Source organism: Drosophila novamexicana, unplaced genomic scaffold, assembly GCF_003285875.2.
Source record: "Drosophila novamexicana strain 15010-1031.04,08,12 unplaced genomic scaffold, DnovRS2.1 tig00000462-arrow-pilon, whole genome shotgun sequence".
Taxonomy (NCBI): domain Eukaryota; kingdom Metazoa; phylum Arthropoda; class Insecta; order Diptera; family Drosophilidae; genus Drosophila; species Drosophila novamexicana.
The window spans coordinates 4,386,759-4,404,343 of record NW_020824806.1 but is presented as its reverse complement, the minus strand read 5'-3'; the positions used below and the strand labels follow the sequence as shown (position 1 = coordinate 4,404,343).

Below are 17,585 nucleotides of genomic sequence, written 5' to 3'. Positions count from 1 at the left end.
GTGTGTGTGTGTGTATACATTTCGCTTCCGTTAAAATTTTTTATTTATTTGAAGCGCTTTTTGTGGGCATTTATCAAAATGTTTGCGACGCGCTGATGGATATGCCGCATGTGTCCAAAGATGTGGCAGCTGGACGCCGCAAAATTGGCGGCATAAATACAATTAGACAGCGGCCAGAGAGGCAGAGAGAGGGGAGAGAGGGGAGAGATGGGGTTAGTGGGCGTGAGTTAGCTGACACAAAATTAGCCCAAGGACAGAGGAATTCCTGCGGCACGTTCTGCTGTCATGTGTGGCAAATCCCGCAAGGATTATGCAAGCAGGGCCAAAAAAAAATGTATATATATATATTATGTGTGCCAGGAGGCAGGACAACAGCAACAGCAACGACAACGACAACGACATGTTGCTAATTTTTTTTCCATTCTAATATTATAAAAAAAAACACATGTGTGTGTGTTAATTTAGCGACAAGGCTGCTGACAACAAAAACAACAACAAACGGACAGCAAAAATCCCAAAAGGCAAACAATTCAACAAAAGAGTGAGAGCGGGAAGGGTATAAAAGAGAGGTGGGGCAGGCGGCAGGCAGCCGGACAATTTCATTTGGCAAGGTAGCAGCCGAAGAGGGGCTGGCTGCCTGGTGGGGGGGCGGGGCTGCTTGGCGGGTCGTCTGTGCAGCGAATTGGGCTTGTAACTGTCAAGGGGTCGGCTACGTGGTAGGTGGGGGCGAGAGTGGGAGGTGGGGTAGAGTGTGTGTGTGTGTGTGTAATCGGCGCACATAGCAAAAGAGTCGCATATTCAACAGGAAAATCCCTTAATTGGAATAAATTAACTGTTATTGCTACGGCATGCCAAGCCGACAACAGGCACACACACACACGCACACACACAGTCCCGCGACGCGCATTATATAGACATATAAATATAAATGTATCTACACATATATGTATATGCAGCTGCAGCCACAGATACAGATTGTGCACATGTAGTTGCTTGCTGTATGTGTGCTGTGTGTGTGTGTGTGTGTTGTGTGTGTGTAACAGTCGCTATCATATCCCACTGGAGCACTGTTTATTCTATATAGCACGCAGAACACACATATAATGCACACACATATGTATATATATATATATATACATATACATATATACACATACATTCGCATGTATTTGTGTGTCCGTTAAGTTTTGCGCGCCTCACAACACGAAATTAAATAATATGATAAAAGCGAAATTTATGACACATGCGAGAGCCGCACGAATCTCTGAATATGAAACTGAGTAAAAAATACACGCAGAAAAAAAAATGATTTAAAAAAGAATTACAAATTGCGAAAAGAATCAAATAAACAACTCAAATAAACTGTACAAAATAAGGATATCTTTGGCACAGCGAAGTCTTAATATACTTGTAGACATTTGGCTTACGGCTTTGCAGATATTTGAGTAAAGCTCTTAAGTTCTGAGTTCGAAGAAAATATGTTGGAAAACAGTTTATTTTGGCATAGAAACAACTATGCCTATGACTTATGCAAAGTTTCAAAAATGATATCCTGAAAACTTAGAGACAAGAGACGGACAGACTGGCAAAAGGACCTGGCTATATCGACTCGGCTGTTGATGCTGATCTGGGATAAACTCTATAGGGTTTGAGAGTCCTCCCTTTATGCTTTGCTAAGGACAAGGATACATGCAATTCCCAAGTATTTACGACCAATTAAGACTCAAAGTTTCTTAAACTTGACTATGATTGGATTAATGAAATATTTTCTCAATTTTTGCAAATGTTAAAAGACATATTTTCTCAATTTTTGCAAATGTTAAAAGACACAAAATGATTTAAGCTAAGCCAAGGCAACTTGCTTGAGCATACCCCATATGTTGCACATACAGGGTATGCCCGCTGCATGCACTGCGCTGCCTGTGGTTATCTGTGGCAAGCGGCAGTTCAAAGTTTATGCAACGCAATTTGCAGCTCGCTGGCCTAATGAACAACCCGAATATCCTGTTTGGCCGGCAACTGGAGCAAAATGTGAGAAAAAGGGTTTGTTCTTCTTCTTCTTTTTTTATCCAACAAAGTTTTCAAGGCATTTGTTGTTTGCCCGCATAGAGACAAACGCCTGAAGGTGTGGCAGCAAGAGGAAGCATTATGCAACATAGTTTTGCAGCACAATATATACCACATTTTTTTTTGTTGCTTGTTCCTAATTAGTGGAAGCCAGCTAAAAGGAAAGTATGGAAAATGAAGGCACGTAACTGTAAGAAGGAACTATTTTTATATCCTGTTCGCAGGCAACTTTATTTAACAACTTTCCCGAAACAGAATTTTAAATGGGTTGAGACATAATATTATTGCAAGCCGAACACGAGTTTCTCGAATGATTCAAAACAATTTTTGGACAAGTTGTTATGACCGAAAGATTAGACAGATAATTAATAGGAGGGCAAGAACCTGAAGGGGAATACGATTGCATGTAGTATTATTAAATCAAGCATTGTTAATAGATTAAAGAAATAGAAAAACGTCTAATGAACCACTCGTGAGTCTGACAAGTGCTGGAATATGCTTAAAAGAGTTTTTTCAAAAAACAAAAATATATAAAATGTTTTATAATCAAAATGTTGATTGCCAAATGGTGTGCATGTATGTGTGCATGTGTGTGTGCGTGTGTGTGTGTATAAATGTTGTGTGTAGCATGCTTTGTTATCAGCAATGCGAGCTGAGCATTTTGTGGTGCGATAAGCATATGTATTTTTGGTATTACTCGACCATATAAGTGGGTAGACGACATATGTATGCATGAGTATGTATGTACATATGTATGTGTGTCTGTGTGTCTGTGTGCAGTGAGTAGTGCCTCCATATGGAATACAGTACGTGTTCTTTTACGATGGCCATGTGGCATATGCGTAATGCCAAAAGGAGGCAACATTCGAAGGCATTGACAATCTAAATGAAGACACAGCCACAAACATATTAACATATATATGTATATGTAGATATCGATGGTTGAAGAAAGCCAAAAAAAAACAAAAAATGATTAAAAGAAAAAAACTCACCCGTTGTCAGTGGAAGACAATGAAATTCCAATTTGCGTGCCACAATTTGTTGGGGCTTCGCTTCGGTCTGTCCCGTTGATTTGTTTGCCTTGAAACATTTCAATTAAGCGACGCGTAGCGCTTAATTGTTATATGAGATATGAGCGGAGTGTGCGGTTACTTATAGGCGATATAGTAATAGGCTTTTCTTACTCGCAACACTTTTTTCTGTTTTTTTTTTTTTTGTTTGTGGGGCGGCAACGTCAACGAGTTGTTTTCATTTAGCCCGATTGAGGGCAATTATGTGTCCAATGATAACGCGCGTGGCACGGCCATAGCTGTTAAATGAATAGAGCACAGAGTTTTCGTACTTAAACACTTGATAAAGCATATAAATTGTTGTGTATATGTATATAATGTTTATCAGCACAACCAGCACACACAAACAAACGCACACATCCTTAAGCAGCCGCTGGCGCTGGCGCTCTGCACGCCAACGCTGACGCACAACAACTGAGCACAGAACGCAGAAAAGAAAGAACAGAAAAAAATAAAAGCACTATTGAAAAACGCAGTCGAAATTGAATTGAATTTTGAAACGCGCGAAACGCAAACGAAACGAAATGAACTGAAACGCAAACAAATTGTTTTTGACGCGCCGCATTCTGTATACCCTGCCGCCTAAATTATTTAAGTGCACATATATGCCTTGAGAACAGTCGCTCGCTTGCTTTGCCGCTTCTGGGTGCAGTCGTGCAGCGCATAGATTGTTAGTGTATTATAGCTGAGAGCGGGCGCACGTTCCATTGCCATGCTGTGCCTGCGCTCAGCTTATCAGTGTGCTGTGCTGTCGACGTCAGCAGCGACCGCGACTGCGGCAGCGACCACGACATCGCCGATCGCGTGGGAAAGAGACGGCGCTATCACAAATATATATTTTATCGCGCATTAGAAAACATGTATTTTGCTGCTCTTGTTGTTGTTGCTATCCCTGTGTGTGTGTGTGTTTTTTTAACACAAAAACATTTGTAGTTAAAGGAGAAAAAAAAAAGAAATTGAAACAAGAGGCGAATGCCAAAGGCAGCGTAACATTTGCAAAACACATGTCAACGGCATGTTTCCGTTGACGCTAGCCCTGGGACTTGCCCAGCGCACAGCAAGTGCGAGCGAGATAGGTAGCGCTAGAGAGAGCGAATAGTCCTTTGCTTGCGTCACAACAGCGGCACAATGTGATTGGCTGCCGGCTGCTGACGGTGTTTCGGTTGCACTCAAATTAGTTAAGCACATTTTGCCAAGTCCGCAGAAAAATCATAAAAGAATACCCCTACTCTTTGGAAAATCAAGAGAAAGCCAAGTCACATATTGTACTAAATAAGCATATGCAAATCTGTGACGTATGAATTCTGATGTCAAGCAGATCACACACACACACACACATGGGCATACGCAACCGTATCCTACATCTTAAATACAATGTATGTATGTAAAAAGGCACAGACAAGATAAATACACACACACACACACACACACACACGTAAGCACACACATAGAGAGATAGCCCATCACCATATGCAAACTCTTGGAATATTTTTCTCTTTGAGCCGTTATTGTTGTTGTTGCTTTAAACGCGCCAGCGTCATCAAGTTTTATGAGCAATTACAACATCTGTTGAATATCGCAAAAGAGACACGCACACACACACACACACGCACACCCTCCCTCGAGAAAAAAACACACACACACACACGCACACTTTTCAGAGGAGTGCGGACGACACAAAAATGAGAGCATCTCCATAGAAATCGCAAATTTCTGTCTTTCGTTTTTTTTTTTTGGTATTTTTTTTTTGTTCAAGGCAACACAAAGCGCCAAGCAGATAAAATAGAAGACACGAGGAGGGGGGGCAGCGAGGTACAATAGGAAATGCTCAAGACTAAGGGCAGTCGAACAGCAGCAGCAACAACAACAAGAAGAAGAGCAACAACAAGAACGTGAAGAACAGCAATAACAATGGGCACTTGGCATTGAACTTAGGCGCAGTTCTTTTGTGTGCCTGCTCCCATTCCCCCTCTCTCTCTCTCTCTCTCTCTCTCTCTCTCTCACACATACACTCTCTGGAGCTATCTGTGATTTCTGATTGAGCTATTGAATTAACATTTGCAATGATTTACCAAACAACATTTGATAATGATGCTCAAAAGAAGGGCACAAGAAAAGGAAAACACACACACACACACACACACACAGAGAGAGGCAGACACACAGGAATGTGGGCGTGACATGGTATCAAGGGGGGCGGCAGACAGAAGCAACGTGTCGAATTCAAGCGAATATTCAATGGAATAATATCAATTTCCCTAGAAATGTCTTGAATATAACTTGGCTTTCTTTCTTTAAGGGTATTTGCACAATTTGCGCACTGTTCACAGTTATCTTTTGTTTAGCCAATCCAATTTCTAAAAGATACATCTATTTTTATGCATTGTGAAATGTTTTCCATTATGTTTATGAAATTTATGAAATGTATAAGCTTATGGAAAATATAGAAAACATATACATATACATCTTATCTAAATCAAAACAAGCTTTAACAATAATTAGTATTGTTTCAATTTGAAGAGTGCAAAAAGTATATATAAAGTTATTTTACAAAAGTGTTTAAATATTTACGAAAATATGTTGAAATTATTAGAAATATCCTAACTTCGACAAACAAATTTTGAAGATCTAGTAAACTATTATTTAATGCATTATACGAATATTTTATTTATATTTATTATTATTTATATAATGCAAAAAATGCTGACTTATTCCTATTTATGGAACAACCTTTAAATTTGTAATATATTAGAAATATAATTGGGAAGATATTTCTCTTCCATTTCTATTTTAAATGCTTGTAAAATATTTTTAAAATTACTATAAAAGCAAAGTAAAATGATCTATGAAAATGTGATGAAAAATGCATAATAAATAAAAATAAATAATAAACATTTATAAGCTTAGAAGAACCTAAATTATGTTCTTAGTTCAGGATAGTTAGTCACGACAGGCTTCACTGTAGCTAAGTTCTGGCTGGTAAGGGAAATATTTCACAGCTCTAAAGAAATTTAAATTTAAATTCCTAACCCGGCAACACGAAGGTCTGATGTCCTGGCCGACACCTGGTCGCAGGGCAGTCGACGCATATTTTAGTGCCCCTTTTTTTAAATTTTAATGCCAGTTCACAATCAATCACAAATACAAATACAAATACCAAATGCGAAATACAAAATTCGAAATGTGCGCACAAAATGAGGGCGAAAATCTGTCAAAAAGTGGTAAATGAAACTCTTCAGATGTCACTGAGCCAGAAAATTATGCGATAATTAATTTCTCGAGCGGCGCAGAGAGCTGGAGAATCGAGAGAGGGAGAGAGAGCGAAAGAGAGAGGGAGAGGGAGGGAGAGCGGGCAGCGAGTCGTAAATTCTCATTCGAGTGCATTGTTTGTGCGAGTCCTTCGCAGTCCTTGCTAAAACCCTGGTCTGCTGCTTCCGCAATTATGATTGTCCTTCGTCACTCGCCGGGCAATTCCTTGCCTTTCTTTTCATTTCATTTTTTTTTTTTACCCCATTTTTTGGGCTCATTTGGCTGGGCATTTGAGCATATTATATTTTTGTTTTTTTTTTTTTTTTGTGGTCTTGTCTTTGGCTGGCCTTAATTAAAAGCTGTACAAATTGCTGCAGCATGTGCGGGCAGCGCGGGGGGCAGCTGTCGTCAGGGGTGTGGCACAACCCCTGGCTAAAAAGCTAAAGGCTCTTTATTTTTATATGGGCATACGCCTAAAACAAAGCGCACACAGATTTCAATTGTTTGTCGCCCATTGTTGAGCGTTTCGAGTATCTGGAAGCTGGCGACGCGAACAAGTTCCATTGTCCTTCAAAAGCGCATTGAATGCACACGCAAAAAGCCAAAGGCAAAGCCAGGCCAAGTGCTCAAAACCACAGCTGAAGCACATGTGCTCTCAGCCAGTGAGGCAACTCGTCCTCCGTCTCCCTCTCTCTCCCTCCTGCTCTCACCCTCTCTCTCCCTCTCCATCTCAGTCGCAGCCGCTTGGCTAATTTGCAGCTTGGGGCATGTTGGGCGCCCACTTCAACTGACAGCAGCTACTTTAACTTAAGCTGCAGACTTAAGATGAGGCAAGCTCCATGAAGGGGCGAGGGGAAGGGGCTGCGCGTTGCAATGAGCATCAGTTGCTGCAGCTTCAGGTGGCACGCACCTGGGCGGGCTGCCACTTTACCGAAAAACTTCCGTTAATTAACGTTAATTTACTTGAAGCTCAACTTCCGTTCGCCCTGGCCCCGCCTACTCTGTCTTCCGCCCACCCAGCTGGCCGCACAGCCGGAAATGTTTCCGCTTGAAGGTGCAACCGAGCAGAAGCCAGCATTAATAAAACCGACAAAAATTGAATGAATGGCAGCGCATCCCAAAACTTTTGCACACTGGACACAAATGCAATGCCAGAATTCGTTAACTAGTTAGCCCGCGTTGCCAGAATTGTGGCTGGAGTGAGGCACAGCGTTGCCACACAGTCGCCAACTGCATTGTTGCCACACACAATGGCGGTGCAATGTGTACGTGCAGCATTTCGCTATTTGCCATTCATACGAGGCGACGCCATTTTGATTTTCCCTCATATTTTTTACCTTTTACTTTTATTTTTATTTTATTTTTTCACTTTATTTTTTTTTCGCTTTTGTCGCATTTTGTGCTGATTTTTGAAGAACTTTTAGCGTTGACTTCTTCGTCCAGTGCTGGTAAATTTTGCAGAGAGTCTGCTACAATGTGTATGAAGATGAAGATGCTCTAACAAAATTAGGCAATGACTGTGCTTAGGCACACGAGAAAAACATATAAAGGAAGAACATGTCTATGTACAGAAAAGTTCAAGGAATCAAAGAGTCAAATTGTATATATAATATATAAATCAGCTTGAAGTTAGGGGATCGAAATCCCTTCAAAAGTAACATGCACATTCATAATTATATATATTTATATATATATGTATTTTCACAAGAGACGAGACAAGAAACGAGCGTGAATGGCTTTACTGTAGTGCCTGCCCTACATTTCCAAGCTCATTTTGACATTTCCCGGATGGACTTTTGATTCAACAGTTAACTGAAGTTCTGTTAGGCAGGGCTTACTGTAACTCTTGACAAACTGACATACATATATACCAAAATGTAAGCCTGCTTAAAGGCCAACACTTTCCACATAGCTCATATACCCCATTGGTGAGTGTATCAAAAATGCTGTCAAGTCATGTGCAGCTTGTGCGCTTTAAGCTGCATTCAATGCCGGAGATTAAAAAATTACCCAATGTTGACAAAAGGCAATGGAAGCCATGCACTGGCTGTTGCAGTGTGTGCGAGGGTGTGCGTGAATGTGTGTGTGTGTGTGTGAATGGGTGTGTGCTCGTTTTTATGTTTGTTTTGCTGCTGCTGCCGCTGCTGCTGCTGCTGATCCTGTTCAATATGCGCAGCGTGTTGCTGATGGAAATATGATTAAAGTCAAGGCGAAAACAAGTAGCAGCAGCAGGAACAAATCCAGCCAGGACGAGAGCCAGGACGAGGAAAGGACGTGCCGCTGCTGCTGCTGACCGAAGGAGCGCGACGGCCAGTGCAAGAATTATGCAAAGGCACGTGAAAAGTTGTTTGATGTTTGTGCAGAGAGCGAGAAATCAACTGGAAAAAAATAACAAAAAGCAAAGAGTAGGACTGCTCGCAGCAAGCCGAAGATGAAATACGCTTTAAAAATACATGGCTAAGAGCTGATTTGATGTGAATTGGGAGATAAGTGAGAATATTAAGATAAGCTTGCAGTAAACTATGGCCAAGAGCAGATTTAATGTGAATGCGAAGATGATTTAGAAGAACTAACTAAGTTTATTTAGATTAACTAGAGAAATAGATACAATTTAATGAATATTTCTGTAATATTCAATATTTATTGATATTTTCTTCTCTTCTTCTGTGTGTTACACATTTGATGATATAACTGAAATACCCTACACAAGTGCATAGAGACGTCAAGGCAGCTGTGCCTCAAAAGCAAGCAGCACACAATTCGTGCACGTACACTGCAAATGTGTGTTGGAAAACGTATTAAAATGCAGCGGAAGTGTAGCTAGAGACAGCTGTTATATGTTATGCAATATATAAAAAATAAGATTTATATATATGTATATTTATTTCTGATTACAAAATGTTCGCTCAGACGTTATGAAAATTCGTAATATGCCAATATGAAAAGGATACCTAACAAGTCCCACTCCCCCTCTCACTCCCGCCCCTCGCGCACTCTCGCTCACACACATGCGTTGGCCTGGCGTGCAACTTTGTGGTCTTTTAAAAGATTGTTTGCATTATTTGTGGCTGCTGTTGTTGGTATTTGCCAGTCCCACCAATGGGCCGACAGACCCCCCCCCCCCCCTACGGCCACTCCCTCTTATGGAAAACGAAGCCAAAACATTTGCTGAGCTGTTAACAAAGTGAAACCGCATAGTTTGTTTCGCTAAAGTTTGGCGAAAACAGAAAAAAAAACAGAAAAACGATAACGGTATTTAGTTTGCATGCGCATCGGGTTTTTAGGGTTTTGTCGGTTTTTTGGGTTTCAGTTGGGTTTTTGCGGGCGCTTTTACGGCTGTTCGTGTTGTTCCTCTTCCCCTGCTTGTTGTTGTTGCTCGAGAGGATTAGCAAACAGCAACAGGAGCAGCAGCCCAGTGGAGCAGAGTCCTGCGATTATGCGTATGCCTGTTAAGCCCGCAGCTTAGAAAAGTTTGCCATATTTTTGAAGGGTTTATCAAAAATAAATACACAAAAAAGCACAAGAAAATAATAATAATAACATGAGCGAAACATATACACAGAGGCTTGGATGTCTGCAAGCCCTAACGAAATTTAAATGCTATCTATTCAAATTGAAATTCATACGCTTTAAACGAGTTGAGTTGAGTCTGAAATGTGGGCAAATCAAGTTTCTTTTGAATATTAATAAAAAGCACTTGTTATAAATATTTTAGCATACAGCTCGAAAGTTACTATTAAACTATTAATTTGCTGCTTCAGTTACAAGTATTCAATATTCTAGCAAAGTAGTTTTAGCTATAAACACTGAGAGTTCAGCTTTTTGCTGTTGTTCAACACTGCTGTATGTTTTTTAGTTAAGCTATGCACTTAAGTTTTTAATTAAATTTGAAGTATCTACCAAACATTGTTCTAAAAGCAGCATCTAACGGTATCTTATCATTTTCAGTGTTTTAACACGGTGTTATATTTAATTAAGTGTTGCAAAATGCGAGAAATTTAATGAAGCTAAGTTATAAGGGGCGTTTAACGATAGCTTGTATTTTGCAATGTTTTAACAAGGTGTTATTTAATGTTAAGTGTTGTAAAATGCGAATATAAAGACCGTCTATCGAAAGCACTGTCGTTTACAGTGTTGCAATAGGGTGTTATTATAAGTTTAACGCTTTAAAATGTGCAAAACCAAATGAAGCTGTTATAAAGAGCGTCAATTGTGCATTACGAACGAGATTTGAAAGCTTAAAACTTAACGAAGCTTTATAAACTAAAGAGTTAAAGATGAGGTTTCTAATACTAGGCTAGGTAGCTCAAGGTAGCTTTGGCTGGCGCTAAACACAGTCAATTAAAATGTTCCTATAATAAATAATTTACCATGAAAACTATGTTTTCGTTTCAGTGGGATTAAAGCTGACCACATTCGAAATAAATCCCAGGTAAAATGGCTCACATTGAATTGATTTTTATGAATTTGCGCCAAATAGATCGATAAACTGTCAAATTGATTTTTTCTATATAAATTTCTGTCCCGACATAAATCACAAATTAGATTCTTTTTATGACTTTTTGCTATTATTTCCAATTGAATTTAAGAGCGCAAATCCAATCAGAATTAGGCTTAACAACTGAACGCAATTTATGTGCGGTGCATGCAACAATTACAGTTAGTTACAGCCACGTTAACTGTGACTGGAGCAAACACGCACACACTCAACCACACACACACGCACAACAAGAAGTCAATTTAGTTGATGCGTGAAGCGATTTATGTTTAGTTCACGCATTTGCAGTGTTTATTTGTTGTCGTTGTTGTTGTTGTTTGCAGTGCTTGTTGTCGTTGTTATTGTTGCTGTTGTTGTTAGTTATTTTGCAGTTGTTGTTGTTGTTGCTTGGTGTTTTTGGCGGCCGTTGTAACGAGCTGCTAAATCGATTGTGACTAATTTGCGGCAATCACGAGGCAGGCAGCGATTTAGAAAATAGCAACGACTTGCCACGGACAAGGATCGAGGACGGGAACAAGGACTCGACTTGACAGCAGGACAAACGTACAGACAGGCATCGGAGGGGAGCATAGGAGGGCAGCAATGAAACGCGTCACATTCCACATTATTAAAATATTAAAGACAATTCAATTGGAAAATTGGCAGGCGGATAGACAGACAGACAGAGTGAGAGAGAGAGAGAGCGAGAGAGAGAGAGAGAGAGAGAGCTGCTGTCAATGCACATATAAAGTAATTGAAATAAATGAGAACATTTATATATATATTTATATATATGCTAAATATATATGCATATATCTATATATCAAAGTAGTGACTAGTTAGAGAAAGGGAGCGAGAGGGCGAAAGAGAGGGAGATAGGGCGAGCGAGTTGAGGCAACTGTTTAATAAATGATTTCCGCTGTATTCTCAAAAAGATACCCCCCCCCCCCCCCCCCCCCCCCCTTACCCACCCGCGTAGCGCTCTATAACAAATGCAGCGTGGGCCAGCCTCTATGCTAGTTGAAGCTATATGCTATATAGTCTATGTATCTAAGGGTTTTGTATCTGTATCTGCATGCGTCATGCGTTCAGATTAGAGTCGTTGTTCGTGCCTGCCAACAATTGGCACACACACACACACACACGCACGCAGACAGGGGCGCACACACAGAGCGCAAACTAAATCAGTGCGTGTAGTATCTTTGTATCTGTAGCTGTGCAGCAGATGTATCTGTGTCTGTATCTGTATCTGTAGCTGCGACAATGAGCGCACATTGTTGCCAGCCGACGAGCGCTTGTTGATTTTTGTGCGGGTGCATGTCTCTCATTTCATTATCGGAAATATGCAAAGCGACGGCAAACGCCAAATGCCTGAAAATGATAATAAGGGCTTATCGCAGAGAGAGAGAGAGAGAGAGCGAGAGACAAAGAGAATAAGAGAGGAAGCGGAAGTGAAGCCAGAAACAGAACCCAAGCAGCGTCTGAATTAGCTCTAAACCAAAATGGGGGCAGGCGATAGAAAAAAAATAACGAGTAAATAAAAATCAATCAACAAGTGGCCAACAGAGGCGCAGAAGGGCTGGCGCTGGGCGTGGCAGAGGAAGGGGGCCCGTTGGCCTAGCTGCCAATTCGCAAGTGTCGTCTATTTGTGCGCAAATAACAAACATTGGGCGCAACGCCGGGCAACTGGCAGCTGATTGGCTTTGGGCCTTTGGCTGCAACAGGGAGAAGCTGCAAAGGGTGAAGAGGGGTTGTGAGGGGAACTGGTGCACAATAATGATAATCATATAGCAGCTATATAATATCAGCACATATAGGTAAATATATATAGATAGAAAGATATATGAGCAGAAGTATCTGAAATCAGCTGCCACGCACACACATGCACACACACGCACACACAGGCACACACAGGCCCACATGCATGTAATAAAATAATCATAAATAAATAATGATGATTTAGCCAGCAACTGGAAGTCTCGGGCTAGACTCTTGGGTACTCTTCGAGTGGATTTGCTGCTGGTTGCCATGCAAATACGCTGTCTGTTAAGTGCACAGCAGCGTTTTGAGCCTGGCTAAATTGTAATGAAGCAGACAGACACGCCCACACACACACACACAGCGCAGCGCCCACATGCAAAAGATAGCAAATAAATTGCTATAGAATTTTAGCCCAAAAGTCGCATACTAAAAGCAAACAGCACGCCAGAGGGGCGGCCAAAATGTTGTGTGTGTGTGTGTGTGTGTGTGTGTGTGTGTGTGTGTGTGTGTGTGTGTGTGTGTGTGTGACGGGGGTGTGGCATGCATGGCTATGCCTGCAGCACAGTTTCAATAGCTGTGTGTGTGTGTGTGTGTGTGTGTGTTGGGGCAGAAGGGCAGACTGTCGTCATGTCAAGCAATTCAATTCAATTTGGTTTCTCACGCGTTTTGTTTGCCAGCCCACGGATACGTTCTCTGGCATGGACTGTCTTGATTTTGTTTTTATTTAATTTATTGGCTTTAAAAGTTGTTGCTAGCAGACAATTTTTATTATTTTTTTTTTTTGGGCTGTAAATAACAATTTAGGATTTACAATTTTGAGCCCTGGCTGGAAAAGTTTGTGCAACTCGCATACATAACAATTTGCAGGCACATTAAAAAGTTGCCAGATTAATATTTAAACTGGCGAAAACTTGCACACATATGGCAGTACGCACACACACACAGGCATACGCACGCACACAGCGAAGTTGAAGCATAAAAGTATGCAGCATAAAACTGCACGCTAGTATGCATTACTCACACACTCGCGCACACACACACACTTAGACTCGCACACTCACTGATAGTCACACGAAAAGCACTCAATTTCGTTTCATTTTCCACTCATTCCAAAAATTGACACTTCTACTTACTTGCGTAGACATCTTCAGCTGCAGTCGCTGGCAGCCGCTGTGCCGTTTTGGTTGTTCGCCGCCTGTCAACGCATTTGTAATTTCCGCCGTCTGCTTCCGTGGCCGCTGGTTAACGGCTTTAAGTGGCGACATCTATTGTCCATACGTCATCAACGTCAACTTTAAATAGCGGCCTGCCGTATAAATGCCGACGGCTGTTGCTCGCCTTCACTCTCTCTCTCTCTCTGTCTCTTTGTCCCTCTCCTTTTCTAGTTCGTATTGATTGCCTGTCGGCGGCACTCACGCATTCACTCACACTCACATACTGACACGCATAAGTAACTGCTAACACAATTTGTAGTCTATGGGTTAACTGTATAACTGGATAGCCACACAGCTGATTGCCGCTTTGCCGCGCCAACCAACCTGACACGAGCGAGTTCTGCAGCCAAATGAATCTAAAATAGAAAACTGGAGTGAATTTCGCTCGAAAGATGCTGCGAACACGAACGAACGTCAGCAGCGAAACGACGCGAAACGACGCGACACGACACGACGAAGCTGCCCAAAAGCTTCGTCAACTGGGACAAGTGGGTTGGCAAAGGGAAGCAAGCGTGCGAGAGCGCAGCATTGGAAGAGTGCACGATTGCATACGAGTGTGCTGCTTGCGCAAGATGTGGCGGGGAAATAACGCGGCCAAAGAGCATTGTTGACGTCGTCATCATCGCCTTTTGGAGGGGCAATGTAAACAACAAAATTGGGAGGCTGCGGCTTTTAATTAGCCACCGCTTGCATATCTCAGCAGTCAAGAGAGAGAGAGAGAGAGAGAGAGAGAGAGAGAGAGTGAGAGCGTGAGCAAGCTTTAAGAGAAATCGAGCTGGCAGCTGTTAAGAGCGCGAAGCTGCGTGGGTGAGCAGCAGCAGCAGCAACAAAAGCAACAACAACAGCGCGCTCTGCTGATAAGGCTACTGACCTTTGTGCCCGTGTGCAGTGGCGTCATGTGTGCAAGGGATTGTATATAGGGGGGTTGGGTGTTGGCTTAGCTTAGCCTATCAGTCTGCCAACCGCCTGTCTCACACACACAAATCAGGTTGGCAGCATCGTTTGGCATAACTAAATGCCAATTAAATGCTTTCGAGTGTTTTCTAAATACGTTTAATTTACACAAATTTCAAATTTACCGCAACTTGCGCCGCTTTTAATTAAATTAATGCATTGCCTATTGCCCACAGGCATCACATCATGCCCCTCCGCTCCGCGTCCGCCTGCTGCTGCTATTGCCAGTGCTGCCCACTTAATTGTTGGCATTTTTCTTGTGCTGTCTGGACAAACAGCTGTGCCATCAAGCGCATAGATTACACAACAAACAAAAGCGGCTCAGAGACAAAAGGCAGAAAGGACTAGAGCAGGACTAGACCCTTGTCCGGCCGACGGCAGCCAGCCGAGCTACGAAATCTGAGCAGCTTTAATTTGGCCACGTCAAACGCTGAATGAAGGCAAATTTGTTCTCACAACAACAACAACAGCCAAGAAAATAGTCCAAAGATTTGCTGCCTACATTTAGGCGCACATATTAATCAAAAAAAAAAAAAAAACATGTATATGTAAGAAAATTCAACTCAGTCTTGACTTTTGGACCTCGTTTGGCTTTCGGAAGCAACTACTAATTGCCAAATGGCATCTTGGGCCCAACGTGTTGCCAACATGCCTTTGCTCAAGAGGTTTCTGATTTCAAGTTGGCGGAATTGTGGCGAAAGTGATTTTAATAGCGCTCTTCAGAGGGGGTTGGGCCTATGTCTTGGTTGGGGTTCAAATTAAACAGCTGCTTGACTGTTGGATGCTTTAGTTCTTCTAACTACACTTTAAATTGCCTAAAAGTCTAATATATAGAGTTGCCGAAATTGTGGCGAAAGCAATTTTCAGAGCTCTCTTTAAAGGGGTTATATGCCTTCATTGGGGCTCAAATTAAACAGCTGTTTGACTGTCAGCTGCAATAGTTATTACTACTCTTGATTAAGTATAAAAGTATTCTTTTTAGAGTTGGCGAAATTCTGGCGAAATTGAAGCTGATAGTTCTCTTCAAAAGAGGTTGGGCATATGTCTTTATTAGGATTTTTATTCACTACTACTACTAGTTAGGTTTAAATTGCATTGAATCACAGCTGACTCTGTAATAGATCAGTGCAATACGCCTTAAAGTATTTAATGTTAAATTGGCGAAATTGTAGCGAAAATGATTTTACCATATGCTAACTTATTTCTTAAGACTGTAACAAAAGTCATTTAACAAATAATTAAAAGAGAACAAACTGTTGACACAATTTGCGATATTGAGGCGTAAAAGAATACAGGAATCAGGTAAAAGTGAGTTAAGAGTAAATAAAATCGCGTCTGTGGAAACAAGAACAATTCAAACTTATAATTTCATCAATTACCAAGTACAAAAAAAAAACGAATATAATTTTTGTTGTTTTTCTGCCTTGGTCGAATCTACTCGAAAATAAAGAAAGGCGAAAAAATGTAGCACAACCTCAATCTCAGTTCGACAGCGTCGCAGCATCAAGTTTCTCACAGTTTCTCAGTTTTGCAGTGCACGTAGTTTATGTTTTTCGCTCGCTTTCCCTCGCTTTCATATGCGGCACACACACACACACAACTCACACACAACTCACACACACACAGATAGGAATAGAGCCCAAATGATTAATGACCGTTTTGCGTTAGGTTTTCCATTGTTGTTGTTGTTGTTGTTGTTGCTGTTGATTTGCTGGGAACTTGGGTTGTCAACAGAGCGTCGCACAGTTGTCGATGGCAGAGTGAAAAGGCGAAGAAAAAGTAGAAGAATCGCAATCAGTAGAATAAGAAGAAGAAGCGCATGCACAAAGTAAAACTAAGTAAAAGCCAAAACTTTGCCTGCAAATGAAATTTGATTTCAACGCCAACGGCTGAGCAACAACTCGAGTTACACGAGTCGCACAGTCGAGTGGCACAGTCTCGAATCCGTAGTCCTGCATCCTGGCAGGCGCCGCAATTTGATTGAGTAACCTTGGGATTGGCAACTCATCAGCAGGCAGCAGGCACAAAGAGCATGCGACAACAGCCAGCGCAATTTCCCTCACGGATTATCCAGTGTTGCAAAAGGAATCGTACAAAACGAAAAAAAAAAACATGACTCAGAAAATGTCGATGATGCTTGATACTGATTGCTTTAGCTGATCTGTGTGATGAAGAAGAGGAGGCAGAAGCAGCAGCAAAGCTTTGCAACACAGTAGGCATTGTCAACGCTTTGCAACACTGGCCGACACAAGCAAGACACAGACTTTGACGAATGCTTAACACTGATGCCCTAATCTGATCTGTGTGATAAAGAGAAACTAACAACAGCAGCAAATATGCTGAGGCCGTGCAACACTACAGGTATTTGCCACGTTTAACAACACTGCCACAAAAAGTCACAAGGTCTGCATGCCAATTTCAGTCGAAAACTTTATGCGGCATTTGATGTGGTTTTCTTGCCCTGAATATTGAATGCCACATGCTACAGTCGAGAAATGCCGACTGCCTTGATCCTTCCCTTACAATTCAGAGGCCAAGTGACAAATGAAAAATGAAAATGTTTTTCAGGCATATTAAAAAGGATTTGCCGTACGCCAGATAAATGTGCCTAGGCACAACGCATTACTTAAATTAATTTTCACACACACAAAGGCGCACACACAGGCGCAGTAAAAAAAGGACAACTGCTAGACGAAATCGGCAGCTCGGTAAATATTTAAATGAGCAGAAGGACAACAGAGGGCTACAAAATATACAAAATACAAAAAATAAAAGTAGAAAATAAAACAAATA

At 41.4% G+C, this 17,585-nt stretch overlaps 1 long non-coding RNA gene across 1 annotated transcript in view; it reads right to left on the bottom strand.

The window, feature by feature from the left end:
* The window catches only part of LOC115760911, a 34,945-nt gene extending 20,831 nt beyond the window's left edge, over positions 1-14,114 (bottom strand). Inside the window, exons 1-2 of the long non-coding RNA XR_004017695.1 lie at positions 13,758-14,114; positions 3,060-3,376 (exon numbers count right to left, since the gene is read on the bottom strand). This is a non-coding gene — a long non-coding RNA (uncharacterized LOC115760911). The remainder of the gene's footprint in view (positions 1-3,059; positions 3,377-13,757) is intronic.
* Positions 14,115-17,585: the final 3,471 nt, after the last annotated feature.